At 29.7% G+C, this 19,803-nt stretch overlaps 1 protein-coding gene and 1 non-coding gene across 2 annotated transcripts in view; both read right to left on the reverse strand.

Annotated features, from left to right (window-relative positions):
• LOC116770772 (connectin-like) overlaps positions 1-2,539 on the reverse strand; it is a 65,488-nt gene extending 62,949 nt beyond the window's left edge. Inside the window, exon 1 of the mRNA XM_032662378.2 lies at positions 2,421-2,539. The gene's annotated coding sequence lies outside the window, so the exon portion shown is untranslated. The remainder of the gene's footprint in view (positions 1-2,420) is intronic.
• Positions 2,540-12,448: 9,909 nt separating this feature from the next.
• On the reverse strand, positions 12,449-12,521 carry Trnar-ccu (transfer RNA arginine (anticodon CCU)). The gene has a single exon. It is a non-coding gene; the product is annotated as a tRNA-Arg (tRNA).
• Between the last annotated feature and the right edge of the window lie 7,282 nt (positions 12,522-19,803).

Below are 19,803 nucleotides of genomic sequence, written 5' to 3' on the forward strand. Positions count from 1 at the left end.
TTAATCACATTACTCAAAAGAAGAATATGTTTATAGTTTTATTCGCTTTTATTCGGAAAAGGTTTTATGAAACTTGCCATGTGAGAGTTTTAAGTGTAGTTTAGATAATATTCTGTCATGATATTGTTATATTGCGTTTGAATATCTTTCATACTTAAGAGTTCTCAAGTTCCTTCTTAACTTTTCAAAATTTCCGTGTCTTAGTTCTCGAAAATTTAAATAAATTTTTTTATATCTCACGCTCACATCTGTGATATGATAACATCACAAAATCACAGAATTTCATATATGTTTTAAAATTATCTAATACACTTAACTTGTCAAACTTTCAGAGAATAAAACAAGTAATGACAAAATAAATAGTAGTAGATTTTTAAAATTACGTACTAAATTATTCGAATATTCCACTTATATGCCATTACGCCTCTTTAAGCGTCTCCAATGAAATGAAATAGTAATACTACTTTTAAAGGCCATTATAATAAGTTGTAGTGTTCTTAGTATTGATGCCAATTAGTGATTGTTTATGAATATACCTCCTACTGAATGTATAACATGTCAAAAGTATTTGTGCTATTCTATTGTATTTCATTTAAAGAAAATGTTATTTTTAACACGTAATACTGGGCCTAAAATGATATGCTCCTTTAACATTATTTCCAATTGAGTGTTAGTTTAGAGACCTCCTAAATTTCTATGAAGAATGTATGCAATAAGTGCTCGTTTTCTTCAAATAACAAAGCAAGGAGCAGGAGGTATAATTTTCTTATCAAATATAATACCTTCTTGTGTTCTATTGTGCAAGAACAAGAAAGGGCAATATTATGGCCATCGTGTTGTAAAGATAGCAACAATCTGTATACTTAGTAGACCAACGTCGTTTCTTCGTATTTTTTATTGCAAGTGCCCATTCTTTATACCTACGTTCTTTGTGCTTTTTATGTTGAGTCAGTAATTTCGACTTGGTATTCTTATGTTTCATTTTTCCTAGATCTCATATTTCGTATATATTTTTTTTAAATCTTACTGTGAAAACAACGGATACGGATACAATTGCTATAAAATTATTTTACCGGATCCTTGAACTACACAATTGCTATGCCACGTTACCCATGTCTGACCGTAGGCATGGACAACGTGTATGTGACCTACATGGGAAGTGATTTGAGCGAAATGAATTATAAAAGGCAGCTAAAACTGTAGGAAACAAAAATATTTCTCGAATAGTTACGGGCAATATTTTTATTACTGTTTTGAAAAAATATGTAGTGATAAAAAAATAACTATAGTTCTTAGTATTATTATTAAAAAGACAATTATTTGCGTACAAAGTAATAATAACATGTTAAATCTTATTAACGATTCTTTTATGAAACTGCTTTAAAATATCCCAAGGATCTACTATCGGTATTGTTTATTTAAATAATATATATTGGTATAATGAATGTAATTTTCATTTTTATTTATTTCAGGTAACCAGAATCACACTTATATCCATTAAAACATTGTTATAAAAAAATCCATAAAGGTATATTAAATTCAACAAAAAACAACCGGTGAAATAAAGACTATATTAATTTCAAAGGTTTTCAAATGAAACAAACAATATATAAAAATAAACTAAAAAGGATTACGAAGAATAAAAAATTATATGATCATGTGATATTTTTAGTGAAAAATGGTTCGAAATATGTTTTATTGAAACCCTATTTAACTTCAAAGAGAGGATTGATTCTGATCATATTCTGACTTAAATCTTTCATACATAATGACGTCTTAACATCAGAACTAGCATAAATGATATTAATACTTTCTTTACTTAGTCATTAAGCCAATTCTTATCACTAATTCAAAAAAGCGATACCGTTTCTTGCCATTTTTAACATTACATGATGTACCGAATAGTTTCATATTTCACTTGTTCGGATATGGGAAATTGCTTTCTTATTGCACTCATTTGATAAATGCTTATTATATAATTTAAATTCTTTCATCAATATATAAAACAAAGTATAATCAATGCAAAGTATTATTTTGTGATAAAGGAACAGAATCGACTGAACCCTGAATGTTTTATAATTCGTTTCTTCTTTCGAATATAATTTGAACATAGAAAGCAAAAGCCATAAACCACATTTATACCAAAAAAAACATGTCGTAAACTGATATTACAATAAAATAATAAGATTAGGACGTGAGGAACACTATAAACATCGTATCGGAGACAATAAATACATTTCGGTATAATAAAATCCTATTATCACTACCGAACTTCCAAACAAGCGCATAAATTTCACCGTCGGCGTTTTCCTTTTAGGATAACACAAACAATTCTCTCATGCGAAAAAATATTAAACTAATCGACCATGAACTTCACTTGTAACACTTAAGGTATAGAAAGAAAAATACACCACACTCACCGTTATTATTTAAATCACATTGGCTGCGCGTCTCCGGTCTTAAGGACGAAGATTTTGATTTAAAAGCACACTTTTTCCCGCGCGTAAACGGTGTCACGTCACGTGCGATCACCCTGAAGGCTAAAACGGAACTGAAATACTAAAACTCGCGCAGGCTCCGAATCATATCACGGTGAGAGTATCTAACCAGAGTAAATAGAAATGAGCCTTATGTAATTCAAAATAAGGTCTTTGGGTCATTGCACGTCACATGAGGAGCGCCAGCAAAAGCTAGGCTGGAGCGAAGCTATGAATCATGATTATTTTTAAAGAATATACATTTATTAATAAGGTTTCTTACCTTAAGTTGTTTTAAAAACTAAACGAGATTTAAAGAATCGCTTATATTTATGTCTATCTCATTTCATTCTAATAATTATTACGAAATGTATTATAACATTCTTTTGACTTATAATAATAGATATCACGACATTTTTAATAGATATTCAAACACTTTTTTTTTCAATTATAGCCAAAAAAAGATCCTACGATTTATGCGTTGCTAAGAGATTACTGTCGAAGAAAAAATATCATTGATGAAGTTTTTTTCCGAATATTCTTTATAGGAAAATATGGGTATCATTTCTTATATATGAAGCTGCTAGTAGATTAATATTGAGTTTTATTTCATTAATTCAAACATTCCATTAAAATAAACAACTTGACCCTGTCATGTTTTGGAATATCTGACATAAGTTCCCGTGATTGTGTTTACTTATTAATTTAATTTGATACGCTAAAGCATATATTAATTTTGCAACTGCTTCTCATTGGTAAATATCATAATAATATTCGATTAAAAGAGCGAGAGGAGGATATCTAGAATACCTCTCGGATATTTAATATATTATCTCCAGACTGTTTCGCTAATTTGTCCATAATACCCTCCTTGCATCTATTTTCCGATATTACCCCATGTATATTACCATATATTTCTTTGACTAAACAACAGAATTTTATTAATAAAATCTAAATCAAAACCGATTTCCCTTTTAAGGTCCAAAAATCCACATAAATACATGAACACAGATACACTTGCAAAATATTTAACAATATAAAACATATGTACCCAAATGTATAATATAAATCCTAATAAGTACTAATAAACTAATTTCCATCAATGTTATTATCAAAATTAGACGGAATTAAATTTTTCCAACTTGAAATAGTAAGTAAGAAGAATAGATTTCTTAGTAATTTAAAATGCACATGACTTTTGATCACATAACATTTATATGAAATTGACCTAATGTTGTTCCAGTTACATATCTCATGTTTCTGACGCTATTTCTATACCCAACCCGCATTTAACCGCTCCTTAAGGGTCCTAGAGGCTTTTAGTTGCTGAAAACGAACCCCGCTACGGTAGGTAAAAGTACCTTTTTACGCTATTGGTTTTTCTAAGATCTTTCACAAACCTATTGGTATTTTCAAATAATATTAAACAAAAATATTTAAACCGAAAAGTAATGAGCATCAAAAATATGGGTAAAATTACGGTACAATCATCTCTTTAAAAAGGCTTTCCCAAATCGAATCATATTTTATCATTTGGGTAAAATCCAACCCAATTATTTGTATCGGAAACGGTGACTTGGAATTAAAGTTTTTAACGACACTTGCATAAATGTATAAAAGATAAAATATGTTATATGAGTTTACATAATAATGTAATAGTATTGTTATTATTTCGAATACACTTAACAAATATATATCAGAGAAGCTAAAACGATTCCTCTCCAATGGCACATGTCCAGATGAAGGTACCATTAACAAGCAGGTGTGCCTTCAGCTTTTTCCGACGAAGAGATAAAAAATGTATCCATCTTTGTCTGTTATTATTCATATATGCAGAGTTATTTTAGTTTTTCTTGATTTCCATCTAATGTTCTTACTTTTTGTAATAGACATTTTTACATAGGAGATCTCTTTATTTGCAAAATATAGATGACATTTGTTTTTTATATTTTATAATAAACTTCTTGTAAGCTGACTTATAGTTTCTGTACATATTAATTTACCTAAAAGCTTAAACCTAAAGTGAAGCCGGGGGCAAAAGTTGAAAACTATGAACAAATATGATAATACTTTTGGTTTAGTATTTTTAGTACACTCACATTAACATAATCCAATTCTTGTAACCGGTAAAAGTCCAACGTATTGTTTGTTGCAAATTTAATATGTATTTAAGGTAACATATACACGACCGAACTCATTAAACCGGCTTTTGACCTCAACAGCTTGAGGGTTAATTCGTATGAGATAAGTTATGTATTAGTTATGCCAGGGTTACAACTTGAGTACGAAATCAAGATGTTCTTGCTCACAAATTTGGGAATAGTTTGGATATTATTGTATATTATTAACATCAGGGTGGATGAAGGTATACGATTTTATGTCTATTATTTACCACAGATTAAGGGCTGGTCTCTAGGATACCACTTTATATACTTATACATTTATTTCTCTCTCTAACATAAATTTTGTACTTACAATATAACAATGTTATTTTGAAACTTAGAATGATTATCGTCTATCGTTATTTATGTTACAGAATGGATCAAGTTGCCTAATCAGCGATGTTGATCGGTAGAAGTATGACGTGTATCTTTTGCTATTTATTTTGTTATTTGATTGGACTATGTCCTAAGGTAGCTGTTTAGATTACAACTGGTTTTAATAATAAAATATCTATGTCTCGATTATATTTACTCAATGTTTTCTTAAAACATTTATAATTTACTGTTTCTAAAAATTTTATTTGATTTTATTTATTTGTTTATTTTTCTGAAAATATTTTATTCCTATTTCTACCGAAAAAGAACTAGGCCGAAAATACATATGTTCATTACTTCTGGAAGACAAATAACCGCTTTTATACATTTTCGTTTCTATTTAAATTAACATAATTGTACTTTTATTCCAAATTTATAATTAAAAAGGCATATTATTGCCATGAGTAGGCAACAATAGGTTTTTTATTCATTCCTGCCTTTAGCAATGTTATACAATATTATTCGCTTTTCATTTTATGCAAAAAACTAAACGTGTAACAATATCCGATTGTCATTACGTAATTTTTATAGAAAGGGCTACTTTTCATTCACACTAATCTGGGTTAAGGTTGTGGCTCAATTGGCATACAAAGATTCATTAGCATATGCTAGCGACTATGTAATGAGTAGATATTTTCATATTCTATAGGAACCTTTGCGTTTTTAGGATTTTTTAACAGAATCAAAAAATAATATTTATTGCTATAATCAAATTGATACATTGATAATAATCATTAAAAAAAAATTCAATTAAATCTGTAAAAAATCGAAGCTTAAACTCACATTCTTTAAAGTATTACTCTACTGTGATTCCATAAATTTTAATCATTCACAAACGCCGCTTCGTACGTTATTGGTGTTAGTAAAATCATTAGAGATAAGGGTGCGAATAGACGAGCCTTTCGGTAGCAGTGGCCGGTAGCGAGCGGTCATGGTAAACCGTCGAAAGCAATAACCAGCCAAATGACTGTCGTCAACTAGTCACTTGATGTCACTCGTAAATTGAATCTTGTCTGTTATCTTCCTTAAATGTCATTGGATTTGAAAAGCGAGAAATAATGACGGTAATAATCCCTTTTCCAGAACGTCGCTGTGATACGAGCCAACTACGGAACAGTCACCGGCAACAATATCGGACCATGGTATCGTTAAACGCTGTTATAAATTTTTGAGCCTTTTTAAATATAGTTTTGAGAATCGTATGAAGTTATATTATCAAAGTGCATAAATATGTATGTCGTTAAACTTGCAATGCTAAGGAAATGAAAACAGGACTATAAAATAAAACAATAGTAAAGAAACAAAGTCATAAATTTTTTAAAATATTTCTGTTGATATAAATACTCTAAGAAAATAGCCACATTTAAGTAAGGAACTAATATATTTCGGATTACTACTCATATTTTATTTTTAAAAAAAAATTACATACTGCTGACATCGCGTCTGCTCTTGATCACGGTTTCTGCAAAGTAACCAAAACGTTGGCATTATCAAGTTATTTAAATTATTTTAAAATATTAAAATACTAAGCGTTGTTATCCGAAAAATACCTATATGTTTCATTTAAATGAATACTCGCGAAAGTCTTAGATCTCATTACAGTTAGGAGTTTATCAATCAATGAAACTATAATTGAATCGTATAAAACAATTTAAATTTACATACATATGATGTATATCCCAGTATTATTTAAGGCGCCATTTTGTCTTAATACTCGTACACAATTATTCACACAATAAACATAATATTTAAACATTCGTGAAAGCGTAACATCTGCTAAATTATCAAGTTGGGATATTACCCAAATTAGGAACATTAGAATACGAATTTCCAACGTCTTGTTCGAAGTTCTACATACGATATAATTAACTAAATAGTCATTATCCAATACTCATTTTAATTTATTTAGTAGTAAACTGAACAGCTATTGGTAGGTTTAATAAAGTAGTGCAAAATAATACATCATTAAATATTTTAGATTGTCATGTATCGCTTGGCAAATCGCCATATAATCTTCAGTACATAACCTTATTCTGCCGAACCATTAGTTTTGAGATCGATAGCAATCTTTTACCATCAATTAAGATAAATTTGAAAGAAAACATCACGCTCACACTTACCACTATCGCCCCAATTCAAATATATATTTATACACTTATATCCAAAATGTTTTCAATAATATTTGTAAAGTAATAGTGAAAAGTTAATGTCTATCAAATAAGGTGAGCAAGTAATCAAGACCATGTCGATGTTCGAATTATTTCAAGATTTTCTTTGACAGAATCTTTAGCTGTTGATAGATCGTAGGAAATGGACCTATTTGTTTGATTCCAAAGACTTTGTTCTTAACGCCTTAAGCAAGTGATTTATGGACTTGTAAAATATTATGGGAATTTTTCATGAGAGTAGCTTTTTGTTTGTCGAATTTCTGGGTTTAACCTACTTAGAGAGATATAAATTAAACTTGTCTCTCTTTTTCTTAAGTGTCATAGTAATCGAAGAAAGTTTTGATACAAGTTATATTCTTTTTGATATTTTTCATCATTTGCACAAGTGTACATTTCCTTTAGATCATCAAATGTTATTAATGCTTACTTATTTCGAAGTAAAATATAACTGTACCTATAAATTCGATTATCGGAAAATTATTCAACTGAACCAAGGCAGCTTATTTTTTCCAATAAATAATAATCGAATTTCTTCAGAAAATCTGTTAAAAGGAAAGCTATTACGTAGTAGTCATCATTTTATAGTAAATTACACTATGCAGCACAACTCTATTTTCGTATTTGTAATTCTGTTTAATAAATGCTTCTAATGGCTTTGGAGGCCAATATTAATTTTAGATTGTGGTTTATTGCAAGCATCTGCATTAAAGTACAATTATTAGTATCTATTTAAAGTGGTTTCGTGGTATAGAATTAATTATTATTTTAATATTATGTAATACCTGGAAGATTGGTTACTCACGAACTCAACACATTTTGTGTGTTTTAAGTTGTAAATTAAAAACTCTTTAGAGTAACACTTTTCAATAAAAGCGTTGACTATTCTTTGTTCCAATGAAGTTTTTGTAAAAATTGCAGTTCAGCAAAGTTGCTTCTTGATAATTTTCGACGCATCGACAAGGAGATATAAATTTTTTGACGCAACTGTGAAAAAAGGGAGTGTTACGTTTTTCGCGTGTATGAATGTATGTATGTACACATATCTATTTGGCATCTTGTAGAGTCGAAACGGATTGAATTTTTTTATGACAGGGGTCAATAGATTCGCTTTAGTCATGAGAGTAAGTAAAAAAAACAAAAGTATGTTGGCTTTCGCAAAAAATTTATATATGCAAACTCTGCGTTTCTATTTTTCATCTATTCGATGCATTAAATAAAGATTTTGATGTAGTTGAAAAGTTTCTTTTTCTTTAATACACGTTACTCTTTATAATGATACTAGTTTTTGCCCGCGACTTCGTCCGCGTAAATTTCAGAATTACTTATATATAGCTTTTACCCGTGACTTCGTCCGCATTGGATAGTTTTTTATATAGTAGTATGAAAAAATCTGAGCTGTACTTTTTTGTACGTATATTTGAATTGTGCCGAGATGGGATGAGGCCATACTAAGTGTCATTGTCATAGGTTAGGTTAATACATTTTAAGAAGAAGATAGATTCCTGCAATACATTTTTATATATGATGTTTTTTGTTTTTCCTTCCTTCGCCAGAAAAGTAATTTTTCCCATGGGATTGCGTTCTTTTCCCGCGGTCAAAAGTAACTCATGTCCTTTCTTAAGTCTCAAACTATCTCCTTATCAAATTTCATTTAAATCTGTTCAGTAGTTTAGGCATAAAAGCGATCCCGCCTGAATTTTCCCATGGGAGTGCGTCATTTTCCCGGGGTAAAAAGTAGCCTATGTCCATTCTCGAGCATCAAAATATCTCCATACCAAATTTCGTGCAAATTGGTTCAGTAGTGTAGGCGTGTTTGAGTAACAGAGAGACAGACAGAGTTACTTTCGCATTTATAATATTAGTATGGATTTATAATTCTCAACTGATAATTCGTGAAAACGTCGAAATTGAATTAATCGTTAAATATTTAATGAATATTTAAAACGTTTGTATTGAAGTGAACTTATAAATCGAACAGTTAATAAAAATAGCTCGAAGCAACATTTTGAAACATTTAATCAAATCATGCCATTATAAATCTTACTGCTCGGTAATATAACTGGAAGCGTATTACAAAGTTTTTCCGCCACATAAAATATCTGTTCCATAAAAGAATCATGAACTAGCAAAAATATAATATCGTTGAAAGCAATCGCCCGGTTAATTAATTTACCGAAAGCGACCACTATATTCGGTCCGTAGCGGGATCGATGCGACCCTAATTAATTTTATACCACTTTTTCAACTTCAATCTCTTAATCGATGCTTGTAACGGGATCGTTATATTTTATTTCTGGAACAGGTTTCAGGATTGATGAAAGTTTTTGTTCACGGTTTTAGTTATATTAAAAAACTTTACAGATTTTTTTTTTTTTTTGCTAAGTAATGGTTATTGATGTGGGTTTCGGGCGAGTGAATATTCAAGAGAAATTTCAGGGTCCCTGGGTTAAATAGAGTAATAAACAAAGACCGGGATGAGGTATATAAAAATGCCTTAATAAATCAATGTCTATGTTTCTTTTTAAATATTTAATTAATCTCATTATTGGCAGAAAATTTCTCGTGTTATCCGAAACAATATGATATCACCCTTGATTGTAAATTCATCCGCCGGTATATCCCCGCAAGTTAATTTGAATTAGGTTAAACTAATTAATTAACTTCTTGGTATGCTAATTAATAACTATTATATATTAATTACTATAACATAATCCCATTGTATACATTATAACATCATTTTTATTCACTTGTGAAATTTGTGACGTAAAAACAGTGCAAATGAACAAATTGTTTATCTATTATACTTTTTCAACAATAACATGCGTAAACTGTATTCACCAATAATAATATTATATAAATGTTAACTGTATAATATTATTATGTTTGTTTTGTTACGACTGATAGTTTGTTAATGAATAAAATGATGAAATTCAATCTGCGTGATAAAACCAACCATAAAATTATACAAAAAAGTATAAACAAACAGCACAGACACTCAATCCCGGGCCAATTTCGTTTCAATTTATAGTTACTGAATTGAATAATGGCAGTTTACACAAAAACCGACAGAATATACGCAAATTGACCACCAAAATAAATTCACTTTTAAATTTCTAGCTTAATTCCAGCACATGAGAGTTTTTTTTCTAACTATTACTTTTATTTTATCTACTAATTAATCATGGATTTAAAAGTCACTTTACATCAGAGAACATGAAGATATTAATATTTTATTACATTGACATTTACTTATTTTTTAATTGAAATTCAAAATTCACATATCGCAAACTATGAATGCATTGCTACTAACTGTTTTGTGCGCTTGCAATTTAAGCTCTTCATCTAGAAAAGAGACGTGACGAATCATTTAGCTTTCCTTTTAAAGCGTTGCTCATAGCAGCATTCATAGTTTTTAATTTCACTTAACACACATAAATTATCGAATATGATTATGAAATATCGGTTTTATTAATCACACCCATCCCCCAAGTACATAAAGAACCTTCTATATAAAAAACTAATTTTATTGTGGTAAATCCGGCATGAATTTACTTATAAATAGTATCGTTTTTATACTAAAAATAACAATGAGAATACGAAAAAACGTATACTTTACAAGCTCTAATGGATTATGGAATATTTGGCAATTGTTAAACGTCTGTAATATTAGAAAAGTAAGAGATTTGAGAAAAACAGAAATAATAATTGAATTTGATACTATGATAATTTTTTCATAACTCAATATCAACGGCTTTCCTTCATGCAATCTTATAAAGAAGACAGCTAGTTTATATTGAAAAACGATTTCTTGAGTTATTTGAATAAAGGTTTTTCAATTTAACAACGTTAAGGTCAGATGTTTTTGTCATTCCGACATTGTTAAGTTCTTATTATTTTTTGTATGACAAGTGATTATTTTTGAAAATAATTTTAAATAGACATATATTTGTATATCGAATCTACTTATTCATTTCATAATTATACTCAAGCACAATAATATAATGTAAAATTATATTTTGCAATAATTTGTTTTAGCGCCATCTGTGTTTGGTGGTTGGAAGTCAAAAGACAGAACATCAACCTATTCAGGCTCTCTGCATTTTTATTTTTGAAGTAACTGTAAAATATAGAATAAAAAATAAAAATATTTTACTATTTCATTAAACATCCTTTCACATATTACACTTTAATTTTTAGAACAATTATTAAAAGTCGCGGGTATTCATTTAAATGAAACTAATATTTTTCGGATTACGACGCGTATTTTACTAAAAAAAAAACTACATACTCGCGAGGTTTCGGATATTTTGCAGCGACGGTTCATTAACGGTTCGTTCAATATTAGTTTCATTTATATGAAAAGCAATTTATTAAAAAAAGGCATTTATTTTAGATCGTAATTATTGAAGAATAACATATTTTCAGTAAGATAAAACTTTTATTAGCTGTGCTTTACGAGATGAAGTACACTTTCAATAGGGGTTTAAATATTCAACAAAGATATTACTAATGTATATTTAATTACGGAACGCCTAAATATAATATACTATATCGCTTCAATTGTTCTCAAGTTATGCTTCGCTATGCGCCTTGCAGTATATGACACAAAAGCATTCCTACTATAACATGAAGCCTAGAAATCTTTCATACAAGCATTTTGTACACAATTCTGAATAAGAGACCAATATTTTATATAAATAATGTTTTATATGTAACAAAATCTTGATTTAAATTATATATATATATATATTTCTAACAAGCTTTTACAATGAAAACACTTTTTTTTAACTGGATATTTTGTTGGCATATATATATTAGACGCATTTTATAGTATGCAAGCTTTTCATATACCAGCAAAAAAAATATATAACAGTTTGAATTTTGCTTACCAAAAATTATGTTTCATACATTTAATATTATAAAAATATTGTTTTATACATTTTCATATCCAATGAATCCTGTGTCGTTGTCAAAAGATGCTTGCGGCTTGATACAACGTTTGGCATGAAAACGGTGACAGTTAGCGGAGGCAGCACTAATGTGTAATGAAACAATTAAGCAACAAGGTATGTACAATGTCGATATCATGTTACAAGACCACTTACAGAATTTCTAATTAATTTGATTGTATATATCTATTTCAAGGATAATAATAAAAACTATAAAATTGTTTAATCTTTTATATCATTAACAAAATAATGTAGTACAATATAGTTTGACAAAATTATTTAAAGAAAATGTTTTTGTGAGTCAAAAACATCGCCTTTACCCCTGATGGGACTCGAACCCACAATCCCCGGCTTAGGAGGCCGATGCCTTATCCATTAGGCCACAGGGGCTTGTGTCATGTCATTCAAAAAAAATTATAAAGTTTAAATCATATATGTGAAGTATCGGCTGCGGAATCGTATTGTATAGGAAACTGTACGCAGATTTTATTGTATTACTGACATTGATATCGCTTTGAAGTTCTCCCCTAAATATAAAAAAAATGACGATTGGAAAAAACTTTAGCTGTGAGTGATAAAGAAAAAAACGGATTTATTCAATTCCAATACATTTTTATCAAGAATTTTAATTTCCCTATTCTACATACTACAACTAAAGAAAATATTAGAAATAGTAAGACAGAAGCAAAGGAAATATCTTATTCAAAATTGTTCATAAACCTTATATAAAGTATAAGTGACAAATGTTCTTTCCGGAGCGTTCTTAACATTCGACACGGAATATGTTTTCCTCACTGATATTGCGGACACGTGCTGGTCACGTGACGATGCTTTTTTCAGCCGCCATGATACGAAAAATATTGCTGTGTAAAATTTATGGCTTTTATTGTTCTCATTTCTATTCATTCTGAATTTTTATCATTCACGTATTTTATTCACATCATCCTGGTTAGTTCTTTGTAACTGTTGAAAACAGAAAACATTTTAAATTTCAATGTACATATATACATTAAGGAGCCTGGTTCTAATTGACGTACATAAATGACATATAAAAACGATAAATTGTTTAAAACAGACAAAAAAAAAATCAAATTTATAATTTGAAAATTTGATTTATAATTTTATTAGAATTTTTTTTTATAAAAAAGAATATCGTTTTCGTACGTTACTTTTTTTCTAGTCCAAAATGCTTATGTTATTAATTTAATTGATATTATCATGTAATCAACAAAATAATTTAATTTCAATTCACTGTACTAGTTTTTATATTTCATGGATAACTGTTGTAATTTATTTTTTATTATAAATATTTTCTAGTATTATATACGTATATTATGTGTAATTAATTTTGTTTTGTTTTATGGCTCTTTATTGTATGTATTATAATCATTGTCGTTGATCTGTTTTTTTTCTGTATTGTGATAATAACAAAAAATGGTATCGTATTATCATCATACAATAATTATCAAATGACTGTTCTTATAAATAGAAATACTATTTCTATAATTCATATAATATATTATTTTAGTGTTTCGAATAATTAATGGCAAGTGCAAACAAGTGAATGGCCTCTTACAGTTTTGGTTTCTCACTTTAACCTATAATTTCAACACATTTTAATATAGTATTTTATACTATAGACTTGTGTCTATCCTTAAAGCGGCTCCGGATTGGACAATAATGATGGATACGCATGAGAAACAATATAAAATCCCAGACGATATTTATGCGTCGGCGTCCAGACTAGACATATTTCTGTATTCGCGAATCTTAAAGCGCTTTGTGTTAATAGAGATAACGGTTCCTTCGGAAACCAACATCCCCAAAGACCATGCCATCAAGGTTGATAAGTATTACGAGTTCACTAACGAACTAACTAATAATAGGTTCCTCGGATCCATGGAATGCTGAGAAGTTTCGACTCTGTGGTTCCTTTTTGTAATCAATCCATGAATAAATTCATGAATGTTGCCGTTTACTACTAAACGTAGGCCTCCCCCAAAGTGTGTCAATTGTTCCGTGTATTGGTAGGCTAATATCAGTTGCTACCTGTCAGTTTTTTCAATCGCCGTAATCATGCTGAGAGTGTCTAATAGTACAAGTCCACATTTGATACATTGCAGCCGAAATTATCTATATGGATTATTGTTAATTATATAATTCAATAGGAAATGATGTTCTTTTTAAATATCACATTTTACAAAACAAATATAATTATAAAATAAATGTAAAAATATCTGAAATTATATTTAACAATATAAGTTCAGCTTTATCGGAAATAATGATCTCTTTCCGGCTATCTTTAGATAGACATGTCACGCGAGAGAAAATATATTAAGGAAAAATTAATGCGTTACGTTCGCACTTTTATTATGATACCATTTCACTTTTATCATCGCATATTTTACTGCCATTTATTTTTATTAGTCCTTAGTCTTCAAATGTAAGTTTCTTCTAGTTTAGTAATAAAATAAATTTGATGCCGAATCCAGTGTAAAAGAATAAAAAATCATACTATTCACCATTAACTATATTTTTGTAAACTCTCTTTACTATAGGTACATAAAGAAAATTTTCAGTTTTAACTTGATTGAGAACAAAATTGTGAATTGATAAATGGGAACAGGATGTAACTCCTGACTACAAAATCTGCCGTACATATACATTGAGTTGATATACCTTGAATCGCATTGTTTGAATAACGATTAAAAATTTTAAGCATACTGCATTAAGTTATCAAAGCAATAATATCAGAATATTGATGAAAGAGCATTCGTGCAGACTGATAACAGCTTTAGTATATGTTAAATTTTTGCTATGTATTACCATGCATAATGTTTTAGGAACAATCCAAACCAACGGATTCGTCGGTTCCCCTACATCGTGTGATCCAGTTGTATGGAGGAAGGGTCTGAACATTTGACTTGATCCTGGAGTTTAACAAAAACTGAAGAACGGTGCTCTGCTTATTTCTCAATAGTGAACTAATCATTCACTAACGGGTCCCCCCCCCCCACTGTGTACAATAGTATGATGACTTTTGTTAGCAGGATAGAAGACCCAGTAGCGATCCCTGGGGTGCTTCGGGCGTCCTCGTAGTCTCCAGATCAAACCCACAGTGGTATTTCGAGTCTGATTATTTTGTTGAATTATAATTTAGATGCCTTGTTATACAACTCTCATCTTTTATTTTAATTTATTTACTCTTACAAAAATAAAAGATTAATTTAAAGACGCAAGTTTTTACAGTGGCAGCACGTGTTCTCACTCAATGTGCACTTCGATGGCATCAAAGGCATGCAATCTGATTTTTACATCACCACCTAGACATTACTAAAATTCAATTTCTACTTTATGCAAAAATATAAATACTTTATCCTATAGACCGTTGCTGTTTATATTTAAGCTGGGGGATTACGATGAGAGAAAATCGCGTAAAAGGTAAATGTGGCTATCAAGTCATCAGAGTGATACTATCCTTGGCAGTCGGTCTTCTGTTATCTTGGATATCCGGTGAGATCTGCTACGCTATATCTTATACATTAGGAAATGGAATTCTTTATTATGTTCACCGATGTATTTACTTGTGACAAAAGCTCCTCCGTAGTAATGATTATGGTTATGCTGAAAATTATAAATATTTGTCGTTTTATTTCTGGGTAGAAGCGAAAAACGGCGAATCTATAGAAAAAATAAAAATTATATTAGTTTCACAATTTCCCCTGGTTGAGTCTAATGGAATATTACACCATATAGCAAAGGAGAAAGAAACATTGTTTGATTCTCTTTCACCCAAAATTCTTGTGTTGATCATACCAATCGCCTACCATCTAGATTATTTGGCTCTTGTTATTCTATGAAACCGATAGAATACACTAGTAAATGTGTACTGAGAACTTGACGTAAACCATGTTAGTGGCCCGAATAAAAATACCAATAATAGCAAATAAAGTACCGAAAATACACACAAGATTTGTTACCTGTTCAGATACAGTTGCACCCCCTTTCGTGAATGATTGGTATAGTGGAATTTTTAAGCTTGCCAACGTAGTATTATATTAAAGAAAAAACCTGGCTGACCGTGGCCAACTATCTCTATACTCTATAAGGTTAACCTTTGTAAGCAAATTGAACTGTCACCACTGGGCACACCTTGAAATAATGATCTTCTCAATTACCAATAATAAGATTTTCCTCCAAAAAAACGTCAAGTGGAGATCTAATGGCGACCAAAGAAGGGGTTTTCTAGGAGTCTATCCCGTCCATAACCTTATTTTTGCAGCACATTAACGACTTGCTATTATCAGGTGTTTTGGTTACGCAAAAAACAACACATGTGTGCAGTGGCATCGATTCAGGTCTCACGCTAGCTGGGATGAGGTCGAAGTGGATAAATGGGCCATGTTAGACGGTGTTAATTTTTAACTTCAAATAGGCAAATTTAACAAATATGTTTGAATCGTTACTACATGTTTAATTCAGAGTCCCTTATCAATTAGGAGATAACATCGGTTCGTAAAGCACTTATATTAAGAAGAACAAAGGAAAATTTGAACATTCGAATAATTAAAAATATTTGAATAGTTTTGATATTTAAAAAATGACTTACAAGTATTATTGTAGACTATTTCTTTTTCATACTGTAAAAAGTTTTGCTCGCTATTATAGGCCTACCCAAGATTTTGTAGGGCTGAACTTGAATTTTATTAGATAAACGGAATCTTACAAAATATTTAAAATACGTATACTCCAGGCAGTAAAGAATTTATTTCTATTCCAATGGCAGAAGCAAATTTTTTCGTTGAAAACAGATATTTACACAACACAGAATAAGAAAAAATATACTATACTATATTTTTAATTAAAGCAGGCAGTTTAATCATTATTATTATATTTTTCGACATCATCTAGATGCATATTTTATTTTAATATTAAACCCAAGATATTTAGGAAATCGTCAAGATAAATATACGAACTTTTAGCTTAAGTAATAAATTAAGAGAACAATCAACTAACTTATCAGACATTGGGCACTGTTTCGTCTATAAGCGAAATCTGAGCATCAATAATGAGATTACTCAGTTGTACCATTTACATAAGTTGACTTATAAGTGTTTTTAAATATTTCTCCTAATATTTCCATATTTTTTACATTGTATGTACTAATAATTATTACTATTATTTAAGATAGACTGACAATAAGCTGATCTTCTGTTAGTAATTACATAGAAATAGAATAAAAAATATTATGGAAATAATTGAAACTGAGGAGCTTGATTAATTGGTTCTCGATTACCCTAAAATAATCTACGTCAACAATATGGATCAATGAAAGACTAAAAGATTTGCTTACACAATTTATGTAGAATTTGGATAATACAACTTCTACATAAATTACACAATTTATGTAGAAGTTACATAATCGTTTTTTCAATCAATTCAGTGTAATAAATATCTTTGTGACCTCTCTTTTTGTGAAACCTAACATATCATCCGATCTCAAAGTAATCTTAGTCTTTAACAACAACTGTAACATATCTTGTGTCCGTTATATGTTATTGATGTACAGAATTTGTCAACAAACTACGACTATCATTTTATGAATTTCAGTAATATTGTAGTAATTCTTTAGATTGGTTAGAATTTTTTTTTGGATCCAAATTGTCTCCTATAGGTATAAATAGAATTGCTTCTCGATATGAGTATATACAGCTCTTCTTCTAAAATTTAAGTTACATTATATATGAAGAGTAAAATAATATGACACGAACAATAAATATAGTAAACAATAAAAAGATATTAGTTCAAATTTATAATAAAATTTAACCCTTTTTTTTCTGATAAGTAATTATAATATTAGGTTAGCATAATACAAGTATTTTTTGTTAAAGTGAATCACTAATTTTTAATATAATCTCGATTACTTCAGTTTAAACTAAAATATATCAAAAGAAAACCATAGAAAAAATTAATCAAAAAAATTAATCGATTAACTTTAAATCATATATGATGCTTTCTTAAAATTTTATCTTATCTTGCTTTTAGTACCACATTTTTTTTCTGTCACTGTATCCTCGACTTACATTATTAAAAATTATATTAATAAGTAATTTATAGCGCTTATTTAATTTTTAAGGAAACACTTTATCATACAATAATTCTATTTCTTTTTCAATAAAGAAAACATAAAAAGTCATAAAATACTAGTTATTTTTACTATTACATATATCAATATTTATACCAACTGCTAAAGCTGATAAATCGTTACATAGTCAAAGCCCGGATGTGTTTTAGTTTCTCAAACGCAATTGATTTGTTGGTAGAATAATCCTTGTCCGGGGTAAAGTAGATATCAAATACTAATTCAATCCAATAACGACTCATTCACTTGGAACATGTTGATCGTATTAATGCATATATTAATGCAAAATAATTGACAAAGCAAAGATATTCAAATGCGAAATTAATCAATTATTGAGAAATCTAAATATTTCAAGTATTTGAGAATATTATCTCATTCCAAAGTTGGGGAGAAGTTGTCATCTACTTTCAATAGGCCTTAAATGTATTATGCAATATATTTTTGTTTTTATATGTATATGTTCTTCGCTATTTATACTATAAACATTAGAGATTTCAATAACGATTAATACATTATGAGATCTAAGATTTTCGCGAGTTTTATTCATTTAAATGAAACTAGTATTATTCGGAAGTACTACGCGGATTTTATTATTTAAAAAACTACATAATCCCGACGTTTCGGTTACTTTGCAGCAACCGTGATCACGAGCAGACGAGATGTGAATACATTATTTTAGTAAACGTAAACTGATATCTATATTCAAAATAAAAAAATCTACTAAACAAGAATTTTTATACAACTATAATACCAATAAAATAATGATAATAATATAATATTCAAGAAGAGCTTCAAAATATCGTGTTTCAAATCTAGAAGTAGTAGTAGTTCCGTCAAACTTCAAACTTGCTTCTGAATCCCTGAGTGGTTATAGCTCTTTAATCACTCTAGAATTGACAATAAGCCCTTCATTATTTGCTTATGCTGAATACGAGATTTTGAAGATAATGTTCAGCGATGATCGATATCATTATTGTATTTTTAGGCTACAAAAAGTAATATTGCTGATTTTTAAAATATAATATGATAGTCGGAATGGGACCTGCCCTTGAAATACAGGCTTAAAACGGTACGCCTCCTCCTCTGTCTCAAAGATGTTGGATCTCGGCTAAGGTTGTCGTTAAAGGAAGAACATACAAGTTACAACGTCTCTCTTCTCAATGATAGAGAGCCAGATGCATTAGAAGCCGATCAACTAGATAGACACTTCAACAGTTAGAGATCGTAACTTTAGCCGTTTATTTGCCATTGGTTTAGAGCGCCCTTACGACATTTAACATACTTTCATCTTAGCGCATTGCCAGCATGTACAGACCTACAGTTGGCATTGGTGGCCTTTATCTTGATGGCAAGGGTCTTCCAGATGGTCAACGTCGCAGTAAAAAACCTTTATTCTTACAGCTGATCTCCGGGCCGAGAGGATCTTGTCTTTGAGTGGACTGGAGATATCGTTCCAGTTATATTTTGATGTTATGTACAAGGGTGATAATTCAGTTTTGCCGGATCAGCGGTGATGGTGACGATGAGTTC

Source organism: Danaus plexippus, chromosome 7, assembly GCF_018135715.1.
Source record: "Danaus plexippus chromosome 7, MEX_DaPlex, whole genome shotgun sequence".
Classification (NCBI taxonomy): domain Eukaryota; kingdom Metazoa; phylum Arthropoda; class Insecta; order Lepidoptera; family Nymphalidae; genus Danaus; species Danaus plexippus.